The sequence below is a fragment of the Garra rufa genome, chromosome 21, assembly GCF_049309525.1.
Source record: "Garra rufa chromosome 21, GarRuf1.0, whole genome shotgun sequence".
Classification (NCBI taxonomy): domain Eukaryota; kingdom Metazoa; phylum Chordata; class Actinopteri; order Cypriniformes; family Cyprinidae; genus Garra; species Garra rufa.
In genome coordinates, this window is record NC_133381.1 from 22,747,946 (window position 1) to 22,769,245 (window position 21,300).

Sequence of the window (21,300 nt, forward strand, 5' to 3'; positions counted from 1 at the left end):
AAATGAATATTTCATAGGTATATTATGTTTGTGTTACACTACAGTAGGGAAATTACAACACTTTCCTAATTTTTAAACTTGAAAGAGATATTTTAAATTTGAACTGCAGTAACGTTACCAAGAATCCCTGAATGCTCACTCTTAGACATTGGGCTTAGTTGCCCTTTTGTTATTTTCTTTTCATTTTTATTTATTTATAATTTGTTTTGGTTTATGTTCAGATTGTATTTTCGTTGTATTTGCTTATAATTTAAATATTACTTTGTTGGTGTTGTAGGGTGGAACCACCCTACAACATTTATTTTGCCATTTATTTTGTTTGTTATATTCTTTGCCTTTGTTTAAAGCGTTAGCTAGTTAGGGAAGATAATTTGTATTTTCTTTTTCTTTTCTTTTCTTTTCTTTTTTTGATGAGGTTAGAAAGAGGGGTGGTTGAGATTGGGGTTTTGTTTATTATTTTGGTCTTGCTGGTACCTAAAGTTTGCCCTGTTCAATTTATTTCAATGTTCTTTATTGTAATAAACTCCTGTAAACCAAGGCCATGTTTATGAGTTGTTTCTGGTGCGGTCTGGCCCTAAACGGGGCGTAACAGAATTGGGGGCTCGTCCAGGATTCTTTTGGGAGAATCATACCCCTAGAAGCCATATTGTGCTTTTAGTTTTTGTTTGAGAAATACTGTGCCAAAGCATAATGGCCCAAAACACAACTTTAAAGACTTGTTAGAATAATAAGTTGAAATATATTTTAAAAACTACACTCTTTACCCGGAAGACCTATCGTTTCATATTGTCATGTGAACATGATAATACACTGCAAAAAAATGCTTTTCTTGCAAAGATTTTCTGTCTTGTTTCCAGTCAAAATGTCTAAAAATTCTTAAATTAAAAAGGATTTTCTGGAGGAGTAAAAATGATGGTCTTGTTTTCAGAAAAGAACAAAATTAAGTGCGTTTTTGCTTGAAACAAGCAAAATAATCTGCCAATGGGATAAGAAAAACAATCTTATTTTTTGCAGTGTACTAAGACAATATCACTATTGCGATATCACGATATTGATAATATCATTATATCCCTAGTAAACACTGATAAAAAACACAAAATGATGATCATGTTGTTAATTATTATTTAATATATTTTTATAGTAATTATTAGTATGTTTTAATTTTTTTAAGTTTAGTAGTTGTGTTATGTGCTTTTATTATTTTTATTAGCTTTTGTATTATTTCCATTTAGCCTTTTTTTGTTTTACACAATATTTGTAATATCTGAAAATTAAAGGGTTTCAGCTAATTGCAAAAGCAACATTTCTAATTTTCATGTATGTTTTCTATCCTATATTTACATTTTATTTCAGCTTTATTTCAATAACTGGCATTAAAGCACTCAGTTCCCTTCCGGGAACTCGAGCCGCGTCTAGGAACGCTATGGGGAACGCCATTGGCGGGCCGCACTCTGAATCATGTCTTACAACCAATGAAAATGACGGGAGTGACGTCACAGGCGCGGTGACGTCATCGACCGGGAAGTACAAAGCACGTGCGTTCGACGCCCGCGCCAGCTTTTGTCATTCAGCGAGAGCGCTCTGTGTCTGTGTCTGTCTCGGTCATACTGCTGTTTTTTCGTGCCAGTTTGCACGGCTTTTATTTGAGTAGTATGACCTTTAAAATGCAACCATGGGGGAAAGAAGTGTTACCAAACTAGGCGGTACAAGCAGCCACATAGATAGTGTAAGAACACACAGTCTATGTGTGGTCTGCTTGAGTGTGGAGCACGCACAGTCAGCCCTCGAAAAGGCTGACTGTCCACAGTGTGAGCGTAAATTTCTCCACTGCGGGTGCTCCACGGAAGGCTCTCTTCGAGGAGGGAGCTTTCGCCAGCGTTTCCCGCGGGTCTGGCCCCGCTGCCGCGATGCGGAGCGGCTGCTGCACTCGCTGGGATCGCGGCTTGATCCATTAGAAGGACGGCAGACGGGTGTTGAAAAATACCCTATCTCCTCTCCTATCTCGTGGATCGGTAAACCTTATACTGGATAGGAAGCCCGCAATGCGGTTACTTCCCTCCAGGAAAGGTTTTCAACACTCTCCATATCTTCCTCCGAGGAGGTCGATGTGAAGTGTGTTGTCAAAGTGTATAACCGCCCCCCCTAATCGCCTCAGTATGATGAGCTGGTGGTTGTGCTGACTAATGCATTAGCTATATAAGCAATATGAGCCGCAGAAAAGCAGACGTTATGCTTCCTGCGGACTAAGTCAGCACTTCCAAACGGAGCTTTCCTTCCTTCTCAACTAAGAAGCTAGATGATACTGCGGGTTGGACAGACGCTATCTGCTATCTGTCGCCCAGTCTAGCATCATCCTTGAAGGCTCCGTCTTTGCTTTCCAAGCCGCCTAATAAAAATTTCAGGCTTGATCAGCAAATATACACGTCTGGAGTTCTTGACGGGGAAAATAACCCCAGCCGTGTACCAGCTCTTCACATAGAGGCTCATAATAGGAGCATTGCAGCCCGTTTCCCTCCGGTGACACCTAGAGGGCGGGATTAGCAACACTCCTGACCGGGGGCTTCCTGGACTGAGCACGGTCCAAGGATCGCGCTTCGGTCTAAAAAGCCCTTGGACCTAACGGCCCGACTTTAATAAGAATAATATATTTACATAGGGCCGATGAGGGCAGCCCCTCTCGGGGAGATTTGTGGTGCACCATAGAAAAACACGGTGACCACATCTTCTCGGGCCCTCAGGAGTTATGTCGGTGAACCCCGTCAGTATTATAGGGTGCGGCAATCTCCCGCGAACATCATTCTCTAGCTGTTCCGCCCGGAAACGTAGCGGCCCTAGGGAGTTCGCAACCCCCACGGGGGTCTTCATAGAGGCTAGTTCAGGATTATCCTGCCAGCACGCTGTTACAGGTCCCTGAACTAGTCCCTCAAATAAACCCAGAGGCCAGTCTCGAGAGACTGGCTCCCTTAGTAGATTGTTCGGCAGCGTGGAAACTACTGCCGAATATCTCCACATGGGTCCTGCGCACTGTAGAGAAAGGGCGCCACCTTTCAGCGGGGTATTCCCAACTCTGGTGAGCCCCGAGCAGGGTCTGGTAGTGAAACTCTATTAATGGAGGAGGCCATTGAGGTGGTCCCTCCTCAAGACAGTGTATCCGGGTTCTACAGCCGGTACTTCCAAGAAGGATGGAGGGCTCCGGCCCATTTTAGATCTCAGGCAACTGAACCACTCAGTAAAGAAACTGAAGTTCAGAATGCTCACTATCAAGCATGTAGTGTCAACAAATCAGGTCCGAGGACTGGTTTGTCACGATAGATCTAAAAGACGCATACTTTCACGTCTCCATCCTTCCTCAACACAGGAAGTTCCTTAGGTTCGCTTTTAGGGGCAAAGCTTACCATTTCAGGGTACTTCCTTTTGGCCTAGCTCTCTCTCCCCGTACTTTCACAAAGTGTGTGGATGCTGCTCTGGCTCCTCTGCGACTCCAGGGCATCCGCATTCTCAACTACATAGACGACTGGCCCATCCTAGCCAGCTCAGAGCAGTTAGCGGTTCAACACCGAGGTGTCGTTCTCGCTCACATGAAAGAATTAGGGTTGAGACTCAACGCCAAGAAAAGTGTACTTTCTCCATTACTGAGGACCACTTACTTAGGCGTGGTGTGGGATTTGACCACGATGCAGGCACGAATGTCTCCTGCTCGGATCGAGTCGATCCTCACTGCAGCGAATGCGATCAAGCTAGGCCAGTCACTCACTGTCAAACAGTTCCAAGTACCGTTAGGTCTTATGGCAGCCGCATCCAACGTGATACCTTTTGGACTGCTGCACATGAGACCACTACAGTGGTGGCTCAAGACCAGGGGGTTCTCCCCGAGGGGTAACCCACTCCGCAAGATCAAGGTCACGCGGCGCTGCCTACGTGCCTTGGCTATGTGGAAGAAACCCTGGTTCCTCTCTCAGGGTCCAGTTCTGGGAACTCCGTGTCGCCGTGTCACACTAGCGACGGACGCATCCCTCACTGGATGGGGAGCTGTCATGAGTGGCCGCTCAGCCACTGAGAGCAGTCCAGTATCTCTGGACATGGGAGCAGACGTCCTGCTGAGGCAGGGGCCGAGGCCCGGGGAATACATGCTTCACCCAGAAGGTACAAGAAGCAGATCTGGAGAGTGTTTGTCCAGGTTCAGTGGACCTCCTTGCGACTCAAAAGATATCGCAATGTCCCCTCTGGTACTCTCTAATGCCTCCAGTCCCTAAAACAGGACTGGACGCTATGATACAGATGTGGCCGAAGCCTCGTCTGTACGCCCTTTCCCCGATCGCTCTGCTCCCGGGAGTTCTGGAACAAGTGTGACCCCCGAGGGGGCACACCTCATAGAGGCCGGTCTCTCAATCAAGGTTGCCGAGACCATCCCTCACTCCAGAGCTCCCCGTATGAGGAAACCCTATGACCTTAAAGGAAGTGGTCGACTGCACGGTGTAACCCACACCAGTTTGACCCAGTTTACTGCCCGCTCGGTACAGTACTGGAGTCTCTGCAGTCTCACTGTCCGCAGGACTAACCCACTCCACCTGATAAAGCAGAACTGGTTAGTGGGCAAAATCCCCTGGTCACACGTTTCCTCCACGGTCGGGAGATCCAGGCTTCATCAGGAAGTAATGAAGCATGGAGAATTCTAAGCATACAGACTTAGAAGATGGGACCTCTGGCGACTCGATAGATATCGCAAGGTTCTCTCTGTTCTCCTTAGTGCCTCCAGGTCCGCTCGGACTGGACGCCATAGCACAGACGTGGCCAAAGCTGCGTCCATACGCATTCTCCCGATCGCTGTGCACCCTGGAGCCCTGGAAAGAGCATGCCGGCATCGACTCGGCTAGTCCGACCATGGTCTCGGACCTCCCCTCTCAGGCTGGGGGCGCGATTCGCTACCCCCACATGGAGAGGTGGAAAGTCATGGCCCCCAGGGGGCGCAACTCATAGACCCGGGTCTCTCAACCGAGGTTGTTGAGACCCTGCTCCTATCCAGAGCTCCCTCTAAGAGGAAACCTGAAGTGGAACTTGTTTGCTTCACGGTGTCACAAACACCATCCAGACCCAGTTACTGCCCTTCGGTACAGTACTAGAGTCCCCGCAAACTTACCTGTCCACAAAACCAGCTCACTCCACCCTGAGGGTGTTCGTGGCGGCTTATTGGCCTACCACGCCCCTCGTGGAGGCTTGTCGATACGGTTTCCTTGGTGGTGCACTCAGGTTGAGACCTCGAGGGGTCTCAAGCCTCTACTACCTCCATCCTTGGAGTGCGACCTATGGGAAGTATATTTGTCCAGTGTGAGCACTGGACACATACGGCCACTAAGAAAGCATGTGGCACGATCAGAGAGCGCTGCGGGTTGGTCCTCGCCCCTGACGTTTGTCAGGTCCTATGGTATTGACCTAAAAGCCACCAAGCGTAAGAGCTGATGAATCGAGCATGGCCAGGCTTCCTCTCATTTTGAGAGTACTCTATGAAGCCTCCGTTCTCCAGAAGCTCCGCTCACGAAAGAAATCAGCCATCTCCCTAGCCAGGAGGAGACTTCTCAAGGCGCATTCTTTTAGTTAAAAGAAGAGAAGTCGTTACTCGCCACACCCTCCTCGTGTGCCTGAGGGCCGAGGAGTGGTTCCGGATCCTCGTGGGCCCGAGGGCCGAGGATCACGCTACTCTGCTAGTCCCCCCCTGTGCTGGCCAATTCCAGACAAGGGACTGCTATTCCCCGTGGGCCTGAGGGCCGGGGATCATGTCACCTTTTGTCCGTAGAAAACTAGACAAAGGTTCTTTCTCTCAAGCCCTGGTAGGTCCACCAGGCAGAGCTTATTCAGTCCCTCTTGCTCTGGCGTATCCCCAGACAAAGGACTAAGACTCCTCGAGTGCCTGAGGGCCGAGGAGTACCTCTCTCTACGGCTTACGACTCAGCAAGGCTAAGGTAAGTATAGTTCAGTCCCTCTTGTTCTGGCCCTCTCCAGACAACGGACTAAGACTCCTCGCGTGCCCGAGGGCCGAGGAGTGCCCCTTGCACTAACTACGTAAGCCAAGTAGAAGGTCTGCTCTTATCCTCGTGTGCTCGAGAGCCGAGGATCATACAACCCTCTTGTCCGCGGAATGCTAGACAATGGTCCATTTCCCTCGCGTGCTGGCAAATTTCCCAGACCGGGTGTAATTCGGTCCCTCTGGTTTCTGGCTTTCTCCAGACCACGGACTAAGACTCCTCGTCTGCCTTCAAACAAGGCCGAGGAGTGCCTCCTGCACTGGCTGGCTACCAGGCAGAGGCCCATACTGTCCTCCCCGTGTGCCCGAGGGCCGGGGACTGCAGTGTCCTGTTGTCCGCATAAGGCTAGACAAAGGCTTATCTTCTCGCGTCCTGGCAGAGCACCAGGCCGAGCCTTGAGTCCCTCTTGCTCTGGCAGAACCCCAGACAAAGGACTACCCTCTCCTCGTGAGCCCGAGGGCCGAGGAGTACCTCTCGCTCTGGCTGGCGACCAGACAGAGGCGGACCACCTGGCTGAGGTCCACTTCTCCCTCTGCACTTATCAATGTCGAGCAAAGGTTGAGAACCCTATCCTCGTGAGCCTGAGGGCCGAGGATCTTGTCACCCTCTTGTCCGTAGAATACTAGACAATGGTTTATCTTCCTCGCGTGCTGGCAAATCCACCAGACCGAGTGTAATTCGGTCCCTCTGGTTTCTGGCTTTTTCCAGACCAAGGACTAAGACTCCTCGTCTGCCCAAGGGCCGAGAAGTGCCTCCTGCACTGGCTGGCTACCAGGCAGAGGCCCATACTGTCCTCCCCGTGTGCCCGAGGGCCGGGGATCGCAGTGCCCTCTTGTCCGCACAAGGCTGACAAAGGCTTATCTTCTCGTGTCCTGGCGGAGTACCAGGCCGAGCCCTTGAGTCCCTCTTGTTCTGGCAGAACCCCAGACAAAGGACCACCCTTTCCTCGTGAGCCCGAGGGCCGAGGAATACTCTTGAGGTCGATCACACCATCCTCGTGGGTCCGAGGACCGAGGACCACTTCCCACCTGTCCGTACAGACAGTGGTTATTGCAGTCCCTCTTGTGCTGGCTATTCCCAGACAATGGACTAAGACTCTGCGTGTGCCTGAGGGCCGCCGAGTACCTCTCGTTCTGGCTGGCGACCAGACGGAGGAAGACCTCCATCCCTCGTGTGCCTGCGGGCCGAGGAGCACTCTTGGGTTCGAGTGCACTGTCCTCGTGGGTCTGCGGACCGAGGACTTCCCACACCATCTGTCCGTCGAGTACTAGACAGTGGTCATTCGGTCCCTCTTGTTCTGGCTAACCCCCAGACAAAGGACTAAGACTCTGCGTGTGCCTGAGGGCCGTGGAGTACCTCTCGCTCTGGCTGGCGACCAGACAGAGGTAGAACCCCATTCCCCGTGTGCCTGCGGGCCGGGGAGCACTCTCAAGGTCGGGTGCTGTGTCCTCTTGGACCGAGGACTACCGTATACCATCTGTCCGCCGAGTGCTAGACAGTGGTCATTCGGTCCCTCTTGTTCTGGCTAACCCCCAGACAAAGGACTAAGACTCTGCGTGTGCCTGAGGGCCGCAGAGTGCCTCTCGTTCTGGCTGACGACCAGACAGAGGAAGACTACCATTCCTCGTGTGCCCGAGGGCCGAGGATTACAGGGCCTTTTTTGTCCGCGTAATGCTAGACAAGGGCTCTTCCCTTTCCACCCTGGTTGAGCAGACACTGCGCAGGGCTTGGAAATTATGGGGGCGTTGGTAGTCTCGTTCCCCATAGCGTTCCTAGACGCGGCTCGAGTTCCCGGAAGGGAACGTCTCGGGTTACGTATGTAACCTAGTTCCCTGAGGGAACGAGACGCCGCGTCTCGGACCATAATTCCCGCACCCTGCGGCGCTCGCTTCATTCCTAAGAGCTGCCGCGGGCGTCGAACGCACGTGCTTTGTACTTCCCGGTCGATGACGTCACCGCGCCTGTGACGTCACTCCCGTCATTTTCATTGGTTGTAAGACATGATTCAGAGTGCGGCCCGCCAATGGCGTTCCCCATAGCGTTCCTAGACGCGGCGTCTCGTTCCCTCAGGGAACTAGGTTACATACGTAACCCGAGACGATTTCTTTCTACTTTCATACTTTGATGCATTTCTGAGAACAACAGGATATGCAACAGGACTTAAAAAAACAAGTACTGTGAAATAACATATTTTCTTCCCAAAACAATATGAAACCGCTTGGGGCAGCGATGTATCAAATACAGAGAACTCATCTCCAGTCATCGAGTTTTGTCATACCACTATCAAGTCTAATATTGAAAAATAGCAACTAAATGTCCTATTGAAAATGTTGCAGTGACTTCTAATCAAGATGCTACTGTTTCCATTAAGGTTTTGACTTGGAAATGAGCAAATGCTCAACCAAAAATCTGATCTCCAGATCAATACATGACATAAGCTCTTTTTGGATGATAATTATTTCTCAGCAGGATGTCTGTAAAAACAAAATCTGCATGTCATGAATTTGGATCGCAATTAATTCACAGAGGACGGAGTTCTTCAGTGATTTGACAGTTGGAAGTTTCTCACAGGGTCTACACGATTTGCCTCTAAATTATGTCTATTCTTAGTCACTCCACATAATAAGAATAAATTAACAGAGTGTAAGTCTAAAAGGGCATTTTTACTAGGTGGTTTTATGGTGTTAGGAGTGTTTACACCTGTTGCTAAGCAGTTGCTAGGGTATTCTGATTGTTGCTAGGATGTTGCTAGTTGGTTTTTATGGTGTTCTAGGTTATTACTAGGTGGTTTTATGGTGTTATGAGTGTTTACACCTGTTGCTAAGCAGTTGCTAGGGTATTCTGATTGTTGCTAGGCTGTTGCTAGTTGGTTTTTATGGTGTTTTAGATTAATCCAAGGGGTTTTATGGTGTTAGGAGTGTTTATACCTGTTACTAAGCAGTTGCTAGGGTATTCTGATTGTTGCTAGGCTGTTGCTGTGTGTTTTTGGGGTGTTATGAGTGTTTACACCTGTTGCTAAGCAGTTGTTAGGGTATTCTGATGGTTGCTAGGCTGTTGCTTAGTGGTTGCATTGGTATTCTGCATTGGTATTCTGTGTTACTAGGTGGTTACAAGGGTGTTCTGGATTGTTTTTTTTTTTGTTGTTTTGTTTTTTTGCTGTCACTAGGTGACTGCTATGAAATTCTGTTACTAGGTGTTTTTGGGTGTTCTGAAAGTTTACACCAGTTGCTAAATAGTTGCTAGGGTATTCTGATGGTTGCTAGGGTGATCTGAGTGTTTAAACCTATTCCTAAGCAGTTGATAATGTACTCTGATGGTTGCAGAGTGGTTTCTAGGGTGACCTGAGTGTTTACACCTGTTGTTATTTCTTTTAAATGTTTACTGTATACTGTGACGCAAACGCCCTGCCCCTTGCTTAAACTCCACCCCCGATTAATCGAGTACTCGTTTCTCAAACCTGTGGATTAATCGAAATGAAATATGATCAGAAATGCCCATCCCTACACTCAACATAATAACATGTATATACTATCAACATATATTCATAATAATGCTCCATTTTAACCTTTTAACACAATTTGCCTCTAAATGACATTTTTTCACTGTGATGTTTTTTTTTTTAATAAAGAGCAAATGCTTTCCACAACACACAGCATTAAAAAAGTATGGCTACAGCACATATAGGTGGTCTAAAAATGATTTTCAAAACAATTTTTCTATCGATTCATTCTTGTAAACTGTTTGATTTAAAGTGGAATTAAATTCACACACAAACCTGCAGCTCGACTGCAAACAGCATGAAATTCAGCCCAGCATTTTCTCCCAAGATGTGAGAGCAAAACACCAAGATTTTGGATGTGGACAGCAATAAAATCACTGACTACCACCTGTAAATGTTGAAATTACATACGTTCCCTGAAGGAGTAGATTCACAGCCTGAATAGGACTACAGACTATTTATCAAAACAGTAAATAATATACTGTATAAATACCACTTTTTAGAACAACAAGACCCCAAACTATTATTGCCTTACTTAATTGGCTTATTAAAATTTTATATGGCAAACAAACATTTTTCATGGTAAACAAACAAATACATTTTATGCACATCTCAAATAGCAATTAGCTTTTATCAACACACACACACACACACACACATAGTATAAGAAGGAAGCATGGAGAGATCAGGGAAAAGATGATGCAAACGAAGCATAGAGACAGGGAGAGAGATTCTGTAGCTCCCTCTGTGTACTTGTCTGCCAACCAGCCAGACAAGTGGAGCAAATTGCCCATTCAGGCCTGGCTTGGCCTTACCGAGTCCTGAGTGAGACTTACTGTGTAGATGACCTACATTACAACAGAACCCCCCTTTATCATCCCTGCTGCTCAAGAACCTCAGAGGCGGGAGCAACTCAGCTTGAGTCCGGCTACAAAGATCAAAGCTCCGCCTTCCTCTTGCAAGCCGCAACTTCCTCACCCTAACTATTAGCCCCTCTCTTACTAATTGAAAGCATTTTCAGCTCCACAATTTCAAAAGACCAAGAACTGCTTTCGCCTAGGCCTCAGTTTTCCTCCATGAAGAGAAAAAAAAATGATGGTTTGGAGCCCAACAGAGTCGTAACCTTTGGAAGTGGCAGAATGAAATCCATTTCATGCTTTGCTGAGGATGGAGGGCGGGCAGATTTGTTTACACACGTATTGGATGTTGGTTAGGAATAACGGTGTATTGGAACTCGCAGGGCTTAGATACGCTGGCTTTCTTTGTAAGCTTGAACAGGAAATAAGGCAGCTAAAGAAAAGTGCTTAGCCCTGTATGTCTGCATGCATTGAGGTGGGCTATAGCTGACAGCGCACAAATAGGAATTCCTACTTTCAGAGGTGAGAAAGTGGAACTGAATAATCGGTTGTGCATTATGTGACTGCGATTCAGTGGAATACGTATAGAAAAGATGACCCATTCTTATCCCTAAGACTTATTGTGCTTTTAATGTATGCATTCAAGACTTTATGACTGCCTGGAATAAAAAAGTACAGCATAAATCAAAAACCTCCATTTTATTATTTATTTCTGTGTTAGTAGAGATCATGACTCAAGCGATACGTTGGGGGTGGAAACTCAAAACAATTTGACGGCAGCCCACTGTCTCCACAACCAAAGTGCCTCCATAAATAGTCATAAAACAGTGGAAATGACAGCCCTCCAGACCTCAAGCCATATAATAGAGGGGAAAATATTGTTTCCGAGTGAAGGAGGGAAAGGAAATTTTCACATTACAGTTATTGAAACTCAGATTTCACTTTAAAGGGCTAGTTCAACTCTAAATTACATTTTCTGTCCTCATTTACTCACTCTCATGTTGTTCCAAACCTGTATGACTTTATTCTGTGTGCACAAATGAGGATATTTTGAAAACACAATGACAATGAAAGTCAATAAAGTGCCAATATATGTTTTTTGGACTCTAATTACTTTCATTATATTGACAAAAACTAGTTAAAACACAAAAAAGATATTCTGAAGAATATTTTAGCTGTTTTGTCCATACACTCAATGGGGCTCACAAGTTTCAAGCTCCAAAGATGACACAAATGTGGCGTATCCTTACTTAACCATACAACTGAAGTGATACAACTATTTTGTATGATGATAATACTGACATTTAAGTGGATATTCACTCCCAAATCAGATAAAATGAATACAAACCCAATTTAAAGGATTAGGTCACTTCCAAAATTAAAAATATCCTGATAATTTACTCACCTAATGAGAAAAATATTCTAGGATTTTTCTCCATATAGTGGACTTCAATGGGAGCCAACAGGTTGAAGGTCCAAATTGCACTTTGAACGTTATCTCCCAGTTGGGGAAGAAAAATACACTTGTTTTAAGAATATTTTACTTACCCCACTGCCAGATAACTTTACTTGTTTTAAGCAAAATGCACTTCATTTAGTCCCCCTCCTCCACTGGAAACAAGACAAAAAATTTTGTATCACTTTGCTTATATTATATACTTTTGTCTTGAAACAACACAAAAATACTTAGTAAGATAAGCCTTTTTTTGCAGTGAATGCAGCTTCAAAGGGCTCTACATGATCCCAGCCTTATCTAGTAATACAATCTGCCATTTTCTTAAAAAAAAGACAATTTATATAATTTTTAAACCACAAATCTCGACCTCATGCATTACGTAGTCACGTTGGAAAGTTCAAACGTGATGTAGACGGAAGTACTGACTCAGTGTCAACAAAGCGAACGTGCAAAGAAAGTCAAAAAAGTTTACAAAAAAGGCAAAACAACAATGTCGGACAACTTTGAAGCTGAAGGAGAAACTGAGATGGAGTTTTTGGCCCTACCCGACCATTTTGAACCAAATTACACACAGACACACAGTGATTATGTAATGTGTGAACTCGAGCTAGTGCAAGATGAGCATTTGTGGTTAAAAAGTATATATATATACAGTTGCAATCGAAATTATTCAACCCCCTTGACCTGCAAGACAGTTTGCTGCAGAGAACGAAATTTTGTGAAAACAATTCAACAAAGGCATCAGAACACTACAGCATCAGAGGCATCAGAACAGAAAGTTTATTCATACACATTTGAGTAATTTTGAGAATGTAAGTTGATGACTAATGAAAGAAATTAAATTGGCTCTAAATGTTCATGTTCAAAATTATTTAACCCCCAAAAGTAAAATCTGGTGTAGAATCTTTTATTCTTTAAAACTAGCAATAAACACTGCTTGGAAGTGTTTAGAAGCTTCTGTCACCTCTCTATTGCAATCTTGGCCCATTCCTCGCCTGAAAAAGCTTTTAGACCACTGATAATCTTTAGTTTCACATTGCTACTGCTTTCTTCAAATTCAACTAAATATTTTCAATGAGAATTAAATCTGGAGATTGAACAGGCCACTCAAGAACATTCAATCACTGATCCCTGAACCAAGCATAAGTAGATTTGGATGTGTACTTTGGGATGACTGTCCTGCAAGAAAGTCCACTGATCATCAGGTTCAGTTTTTGCACCAAAGGCATCGCAATTCTTGCCAAAATAGTCTGATACTTTAAAGAATCCAGGATGTCCTTCATACAGTCATGTTTTCCACTTCCTGCTAAAGTAAAACAACTCCATAACAGGATTGATCCACCTCAGTGTTTGACGATGGAGATGGTGTTCTTCTGCTTACAAGTTTTGCTATTTTTTTTTGCACCAGAAATACCGCTGATCCATGGGTCCAAAAAGTTCCAGTTTGGTCACATTACTCCAAAAAACATTCTTTCAGAACTCCACAGGTCTATCCAGATGAATTTTAGGATATTCAAGTCTGTCTTTTTGTTCTTCTTGGTCAAGAGTGGTATTCGGCAAGATGCCTTAACATGAAGGCCATAAAATGTTGAAATGTTTTTCCTCCTTTCGTTGAGTCATCTTGCAAGTATTTGACTGTACATTGCAGGTTTTTCTCAGTTGCTCTGATCAAACATTTTATGATATTGTGCTTTTTTGTTCAACGCCCTCAAAGGTTTTCTGATACAACACACTTTAAACTAAAGAATATGCTGCCAGCTGTGTCTCTAGGAACTTTTAAATCTCTTGAAAATCTTCATACAGCCTTAGACTTTATAATATAATAAAACTATTTCTTCTCTATAGCTTTTGTGAGAGCTCTGTTGACTTTACCGTATTTGCTACTCAACTTCAGCACATGCATGGACTAACTGTATGTATGTGTAACAGCTCAAGCTCATTCTGTTTTTAATAGTGTTTCTAAAGTGTAGTATTTCAGCGAGAATCAGACAATTTAAGAGAGTCTATTAGAAGTTAGAACACTTCTACAGACGTACATTCCAAGAGGCCGTCATAAATCTGACGTTTCATAGCTGGCGCCAGAACGCCAGCCTGAAGCAGACCTAACTAACCAAGAACACAAAATTAACACAAAGACACTTCTTCATAATCAAATCCTTCGAATAAGGAGATTGTCAAATTTGGAGCAAGTAACCAAGATTAATGGTCAAAGAGATGCACATTTTGAACATCACATGATTAAAGTCATTAGCGATATGGTTGGTTTTCCCCCACACACAGGACACAACGGAAATTCCTTCCCTAAACTTTTGACCTCCCAGCTTAGAGAACAGACCCTCACAGAAGGGCACAGAAAACTGTCTATTGATGTACATATGCGCCTAAAATATGCTAAAGAACTAAGGAGCAACTCCTCATTTCTATGTATAACTTCCTATCATATATGTAACCCACACATTTGTCTATTATGTTTTAATCACTCATTGTGTATGTCCCTTTTGATAACTATTGAATAGTTTAATGGTTTATATTGATGTTTGATATGCACGGTCTGGAAATCGCATTCTCAAAATGTTCCTGTAATTCAAGTCTTTGCGAAATGTATTATTGTCTTGTTATAGAAATCATGTCCAAATTTATCTCTGCAAAGAGCGGGAATTTGGGATCACGGGACTAATAAGATAACATTGTGATTTGTGGTTTGGAAGGTGAAACCAGCAGCCCACCGGAGTTCAGCCAATGTTCTAATTGGTCAAGACATCATTTTGGGAGGTGTCCAAAGGCTGAGTTTAAAAACTCAAGGACACCCTCAAATCTCTCTCTTCTCTTGCAACTTTTCTTACTCCTTACAACGCTCTTCACGTGCTTCGCGCCGCGGCGTCTCGACGCCGCCTGGCCTGAATGCCAGCCTCCTCATCTAAAGGAAACATGAGGAGATCATTCCACTTCTGTTTTTTTTCTTTAATCTTTTTTTATTTCTTTCCGTTGAGAGTTTCGTGTCTAGTTAAGTTTGTGCAAGCCGAGACCGACTTAAACGTCTTCGTTGACCCGAACTTTATCAGCGCACGCTCAACTCTCATATCCAGCCAACGCCCAAGAAGACATCACATTGACCGACCACCAACCAATCAGCAACCTCGGGAAAGCCCCCTTTTTGAAGCGACGCAACCAAAGGAATTCCCAAAGGCAATGCGCAAGTAACCTCTAGAATCTTACTGAACTGGTGCATTTTGATATAAAGTTTAATAACCTCTTTGAGAGACTCAATACGAGGGTTAATTAAGTGATTGATGGTTGTTCAGGTCTAAGCAAATGCACATTGCTATAACTTGGGACTTCATATTTTCATTCCTTTAAACTCATTCTTTCCTCATTTTCTCTTTCTGCAACCTGTGTGAATGCGTGTTTATGTTAGATTAGTTTGTATGTGTTAGGTTTATCTAATAAATTCATATTTTTATTAAGTATCTTGTGTTTCGTGCTTACAAGTTACTGCCTTAAACTGCTGATTTTGCTACTGTGCTAATATATAGTGTTTTCACTATATTCTGGATAGGAATATCCATTGCAGAGGGTCTGTTAGACGGCTGCTGAATGAATCGCGGGTCGACTCAAACAGCCGTAAAACAGCGATTCTGTTCAAATTCCCTGAATCATATTCGATTCCCTTTGAGCTAAATTATTATGTAATTAATCCCTATTACAATCTTACAAAAGGCTTTATTGTGTTTTAAGACAAATTTGTTCGCCACCATGAAATAACTGACTAAAAAACAGCAATGTTGAACAGGGATTGAATAATTATGACATAGTTGTTTTATTAAAAAATCCTGTAACTCAAAAACATTACATTATATATTGACATTATCACTTTAAATATACCAGTAATTTGTTATAGATGCAATTTTTATAAAGTCCTGGATCTTCACAAAAGCTTGTATTTGTAAAGTACTGCAGTCACTGGGGGGTTGAATAATTTCGATTGCAATTGTATATATATATATATATATATATATATATATATATATATATATATATATATATATATGTGTGTGTGTGTGTGTGTGTGTTTTTTTAGGAAATGGCCGATCGTTTCACTACACAAACCCTTATTAGTGTAAATTTCATTGACAAGTACTTTTTCATCATAATTTTCGTCAAACACATTTTTTCCCAACAAAGACAAGATGATAACGAAACAAAAACTAGATTTGAATGACAAAAAAATCTATGATGAAAATCTATTGACCTTGTTATCAACTAATAAATACAAGATGAAAAGGTTAGGGAGGGACAATTTTGGAAACAATTCATTCAGAACGAATCTGCTGCATGGTTAGGAGTGTACATTTGAGTGTATACTCATAAAATGTCTGACAAACATCTGGGAGTAAGAGAAGAGCAGATTATGGAACAAAAAGAACTCAATTTGGTCTGTTTTTTTGAGCGCCTCTCAGAAAAACACCAAAGCAGCGCCTCTCACACAGCACAGTACTCTTTCGTGTCGCATGAACTGTGAAATGCACACAAAATGATGTTGAATTGTCCATTTTGACAAGTATTCACATAAACACACTCGGTTACGTCTTAGGTGAACGTAAACAGTTGGGAGAATAGGGACAGCAGTCTAATTTAATTGCTATTGTCTGTGGCATTGATGTTAATCAAGCAACAAAAGAAATATTTGCTGTACGTCTCATAAAACGTTCAAAAATGTAAATATCTTGGAATAAGAGAAGAGCAGATTATGGAACAAAAATAACTCAATTTGGTCTGGTTTTTTGAGCACTCACACCAAAGCAGCGCCTCTCACACAGCACAGTACTCTTTCGTGTCGCATGAACTGTGAAATGCACACAAAATGATGTTGAATTGTCCATTTTGACAAGTATTCACATAAACACACTCGGTTACGTATTAGGTGAACGTAAACAGTTGGGAGAATAGGGACAGCAGTCTAATTTAATTGCTATTGTCTGTGGCATTGATGTTAATCAAGCAACAAAAGAAATATTTGCTGTACGTCTCATAAAACGTTCAAAAATGTAAATATCTCGGAGTAAGAGAAGAGCAGATTATGGAACAAAAATAACTCAATTTGGTCTGGTTTTCTGAGCACTCACACCAAAGCAGCACCTCTCACACAGCACACAAGTACTCTTTCGTGTCGCATGAACTGTGAAATACACACAAAATTATGTCGAATTGTCCATTTTGACAAGTAAACACACTCGGTTACGTCTTAGGTGAATGTAAACAGTTGGGAGAATATGGACTGGGTATTGTCACAAGGACGGACTGAGACGAGCGGATCCATTCGCAGCATTTATTAGATAAGACAAAACAAAACAAACACACAGGGGCAGGCAGAAATCGTAGTCAAAACACAGGCAGAAAGGTCGGGGCTGGCAGCGAGAATCAAACACGGGAGGGAGTCCAGGAATCAAACACGGGAAAACAAACACGGGAAGAAACGCTCAGAAATGCAGCCGGGGCAATACAAGACTTCGCCAAGAGCTAGGTGTGAGAGTGGTTAATATGCAGTCCTAGAAATGAGGTGCAGGTGTGAGCGGTAATCAGTGCAGTGAGAAACAAGGAGCAGGTGAATGCAGTGATTAGTGCAGTGGCTTGTGGGGAATGAAGTCCATGATGTGTAGTGCAAGAGTTTATGATGACAGGACGACTCAATTCGTGACAAGTATCAGTATATTGCATCCGTGCATTTGGTTTTAAAGGGACAGCAGTCTAATTTAGTTGCTATTGTCTGTGGCATTGATGTTAATCAAGCAACAAAATAAAGATTTGCTGTACATCTCATAATACGTTCAAAAATGTCTGGGAGTAAGAGAAGAGCAGATTATGGAACAAAAAGAACTAGATGTTAATCAAGCGACAAAAGAAAGAAAACCACTCACTTCTCTTGAATGAATCACTTTAGTAGCTCTAACAAAGATTATTCTAAATGTATTTATATACAGTAAATCAATATTTCTGCTTGAAAGAATGAAGAATTTGGTAAACAAGTTGTTATAAAGAATGCATAATTAGCCTATATTACCATTGGTAACTCATTGAAAATAAGACCATGTTCTTGTTTCTTTATGAGAAGTGGTTTCATTTCATTTTAATGTAAAGGCATGTTGCGTGTCATAGCAGTTAAATCAGTGTTTATCGTGATAAAACCTTAATATCAAACCTACAGTATACAATGAGTTTGGGAAATTTAGTTATGCTTAATAAATGCATTACACAGCAACTAAGCCTATTAGATTTTAGCCGACTATATACTCTAGATTTAGTTGACTAAAATCATATGATATTTAGTCGACTAAATTTAGACTAAAACTAAAACTATTTAGAAGACTTAAATTATGACTAAAACTAAGTCTAAATCAGTTTAATTTTTGTCAAAATTAACAATAAAACAGCAATTTGGACCTTCAACCCTTTGAAACCCATTGAAGTCCACTATATGGAGAAAAAATCCTGGAGTAGTCCATTTGTGGTTAAAAAGTATTTTTATTTTTGATTGTTTCGCTAAGACCCTGATTCCTCCACTGGGATCATGTAGAGCCCTTTGAAGCTGCATTGAAACGGAAATTTGTACCTTAAACCCATTGGCCACCATTGAAGTCTATTATACGGAGAAAATCCTGAAATGTTTTCCTCAAAAACCTTAATTTATTTTCAACTGAAGAAAAAAAGACATGAATGTATTGGATGACATGGGGGTGAGTAAATTATCAGAAAAGTGAACTAATCCTTAAAACTGGTGGCATGTCCATTTGCATTTGTGTTCATTTTGGAGCTTGAAACCATTGGACCCCATTGACAAAAGCATGCAACAAAAAAATGCATCAAATATATTTTATGCGTTCCGCAAATGTAATAAAAACAGCATGAGGATGAGTAAATAATGAGCAATCCCTATAAAGTATTTTGTAATGTCATAACATGTATTACAATAAAATATAAAAAAGAGGTACTCATTTCTGAAGTATTACAAACATCTCAAGCTCATCCTCATAAATTTGTCAAGTCTGAGATTTCTGCCCCTGCCAGCTTTAAGTGGATCAGTGCCACAGAGTGCCTGAGCCAGAACACTGATGGGAGTTCTGTGACGACGGGCCCAGTGTGTCAAATGCAGACAGAATGCGCCCATAAAGAGCGCTATATATAGCCTCCAGCCCCCTCAGTCTATCATAAAGCAGCCCTGGGCGTATCTTTCTCTGGCCCACTCACTGTCTGTGGGATCTATGGGAACTCGTTCAGTAATGGCAGAGCTGAAACAAAGAGTTGGTGAAACCTTGGACAGGGATGTTTTGAGAGTTCATGCTAATTACCGATTAATATGCTTTGCTGCATGGTTAGAAATCTATCTAAGATGACCCTGGTGCTAAATTGACTAAGGGAAAGATTCTGGAACGGAGCCATAAATAAAACTGGTAATTAAGGCATACAGCGAGTGTGTTTGGTCACATTTTGCAGTGCTAGGACAACAAAAGACCTTAGTAATTGACTGATCGGTCCATCTTGAATGTTCCTAATAAAAATGTTTTGAATTAAAAAAAAAAGAATGAAAATGAAAAAAATCATAATTTGCATGGTGTAACCGAACCCAAGCAGCTTTAGATTTACACAAGATGAAAGAAGTATCTTGTGATGTTGCTAGAACCATGCTAAAAACAGTTTTTTGCAAACAGAATTTGCTTTGGGATATAATTCTGAATGAACGTCAACAGAGGATGTTTATGAGTCCAGATGGTATAGTTACGGCATCAAACAGCAGGGGCTAAAGAGCCCATGCTAAGCAGCCAGTCTTTGAACTAGTATACGTGATTTGAATGGGATAATAAAACATGACAGACGTGTGTCTGGTCCTAACAATTAATTACAGATGATGGTTTTTGAAACTTCATCCATTTTAGAACAACATTTTGATTTTGTGTTTGTACCGTCTCCTAGAACTACTACCAAATTTGCTTTGTAATTTTACATAACAAATATTCCTGTAGTACATTTTCCGACAACCTACTGCATTATGTGATACCCCCTGTTTAGGATTGGGCTGGAAATAGTTATATTTCATGTTTACTGTCATTAATTTCCAAAAAGGAGATATGGCAAGACTGCCTTAAAGTGTAAAAGAGCAGATAATTCATTAAATATCTTTCCTTATTTACACTCAAGGTAAGGGAGTCAGCAAAAGCCGGAGATGAGATCGGAAGCAGCACAAGTTCATTTATTCAAAATGAGGCTGCCAGCAAAAATCTTCCTATCTTTTTACAATGAAGACTGGGAGGCAAAAGCAGCACAGAACATTCAAAATGCATTACGGTTTTCACAGCCAAAAAAAAAAAAAAAAAAAAAAATGCCCTCATGCACCAACACAACTCAACATGTGCTTGCTTAAACAATTAAAGCAACAAACTGTCTGAATATCCATCATAAAAAAATGTGAGAAAGATCTTTAGTTGCTTAGAAGTTACCCTGGAAACTTTTACAACCTTGCTGACTATTACACATTCTGCTTTGGAGTAATCTTTGTTGGTCGACCACTTCTCGGGAAGGTAACAGTGGTTTTGAATTTCCTCCATTTGTACACAATCTGTCTTACTGTGGATTTGTGGAGTCCAAATTCTTTAGAGATGGTTTTGTAACCTTTTCTAGCCTGATGAGCAACAGTCCTCAGTAATCTCCTTTGTTCATGACATGATTCACTTACACAAACATGATCAGACTTTGATAGATCCCTGTTCTTTGAATAAAACAGGTCACATACTGACATTTGATAGTCACTGCACTGATTGAAAACACATCTGCACAGATGGATTTTAATTTCACCTTTAAATGAACTGCTAATCCAAGAGATTCACATGCTTTTGACCAAGAAAATAATTGTTTGGGTTCTCTTTGTCTACTTTTAGGATTTATATGAAAATCTGATGATGTTTTGGGTCATATTTATGCACAAATATAGAAAATTCTAAAGGGTTCACAAACTTTTAAGCAGCACTGTATATAAATGTATGGTTGACAGCTGTTAATGCACAATCACTGTTTAATATTGACTAACTGTAATACTGTATAAGATTTGATTTTGAACTGAAAGCATACATCTAGGCTACTTGCTGCCAGTTTCAGTGCAAAACACATATCTGTGACATTTCATTTATGCATTGACACAGTTTACTCGGCAGTCTTAAAATGGGCAGTGCATATACTTTCTTCCCGGCATTTGATTTAAGCTTTGAAATGTGAAAATGTATAATTAAAATAAACAAATAAATACAAATGTTAATTATGTTGGCTTGGAGAGCCAACATACTGTTATGCTATTTAAACTTATTATTCTTCTTCTGAGACTAAATTTTTCTATACGCTACTCCTCCTAGGCCTTTAATGCCACAAGCCCCAAACTTGGCAGAGACCTGGGCCCCAGCCGTGAGATTGTTGCTGTATCTTTTT

At 42.3% G+C, this 21,300-nt stretch overlaps 1 protein-coding gene across 2 annotated transcripts in view; it reads right to left on the bottom strand.

Moving 5' to 3' along the window:
• mdga2a (MAM domain containing glycosylphosphatidylinositol anchor 2a) overlaps positions 1-21,300 on the bottom strand; it is a 388,587-nt gene that overhangs the window by 278,059 nt on the left and 89,228 nt on the right. The gene's annotated exons all lie outside the window — the stretch shown is intronic.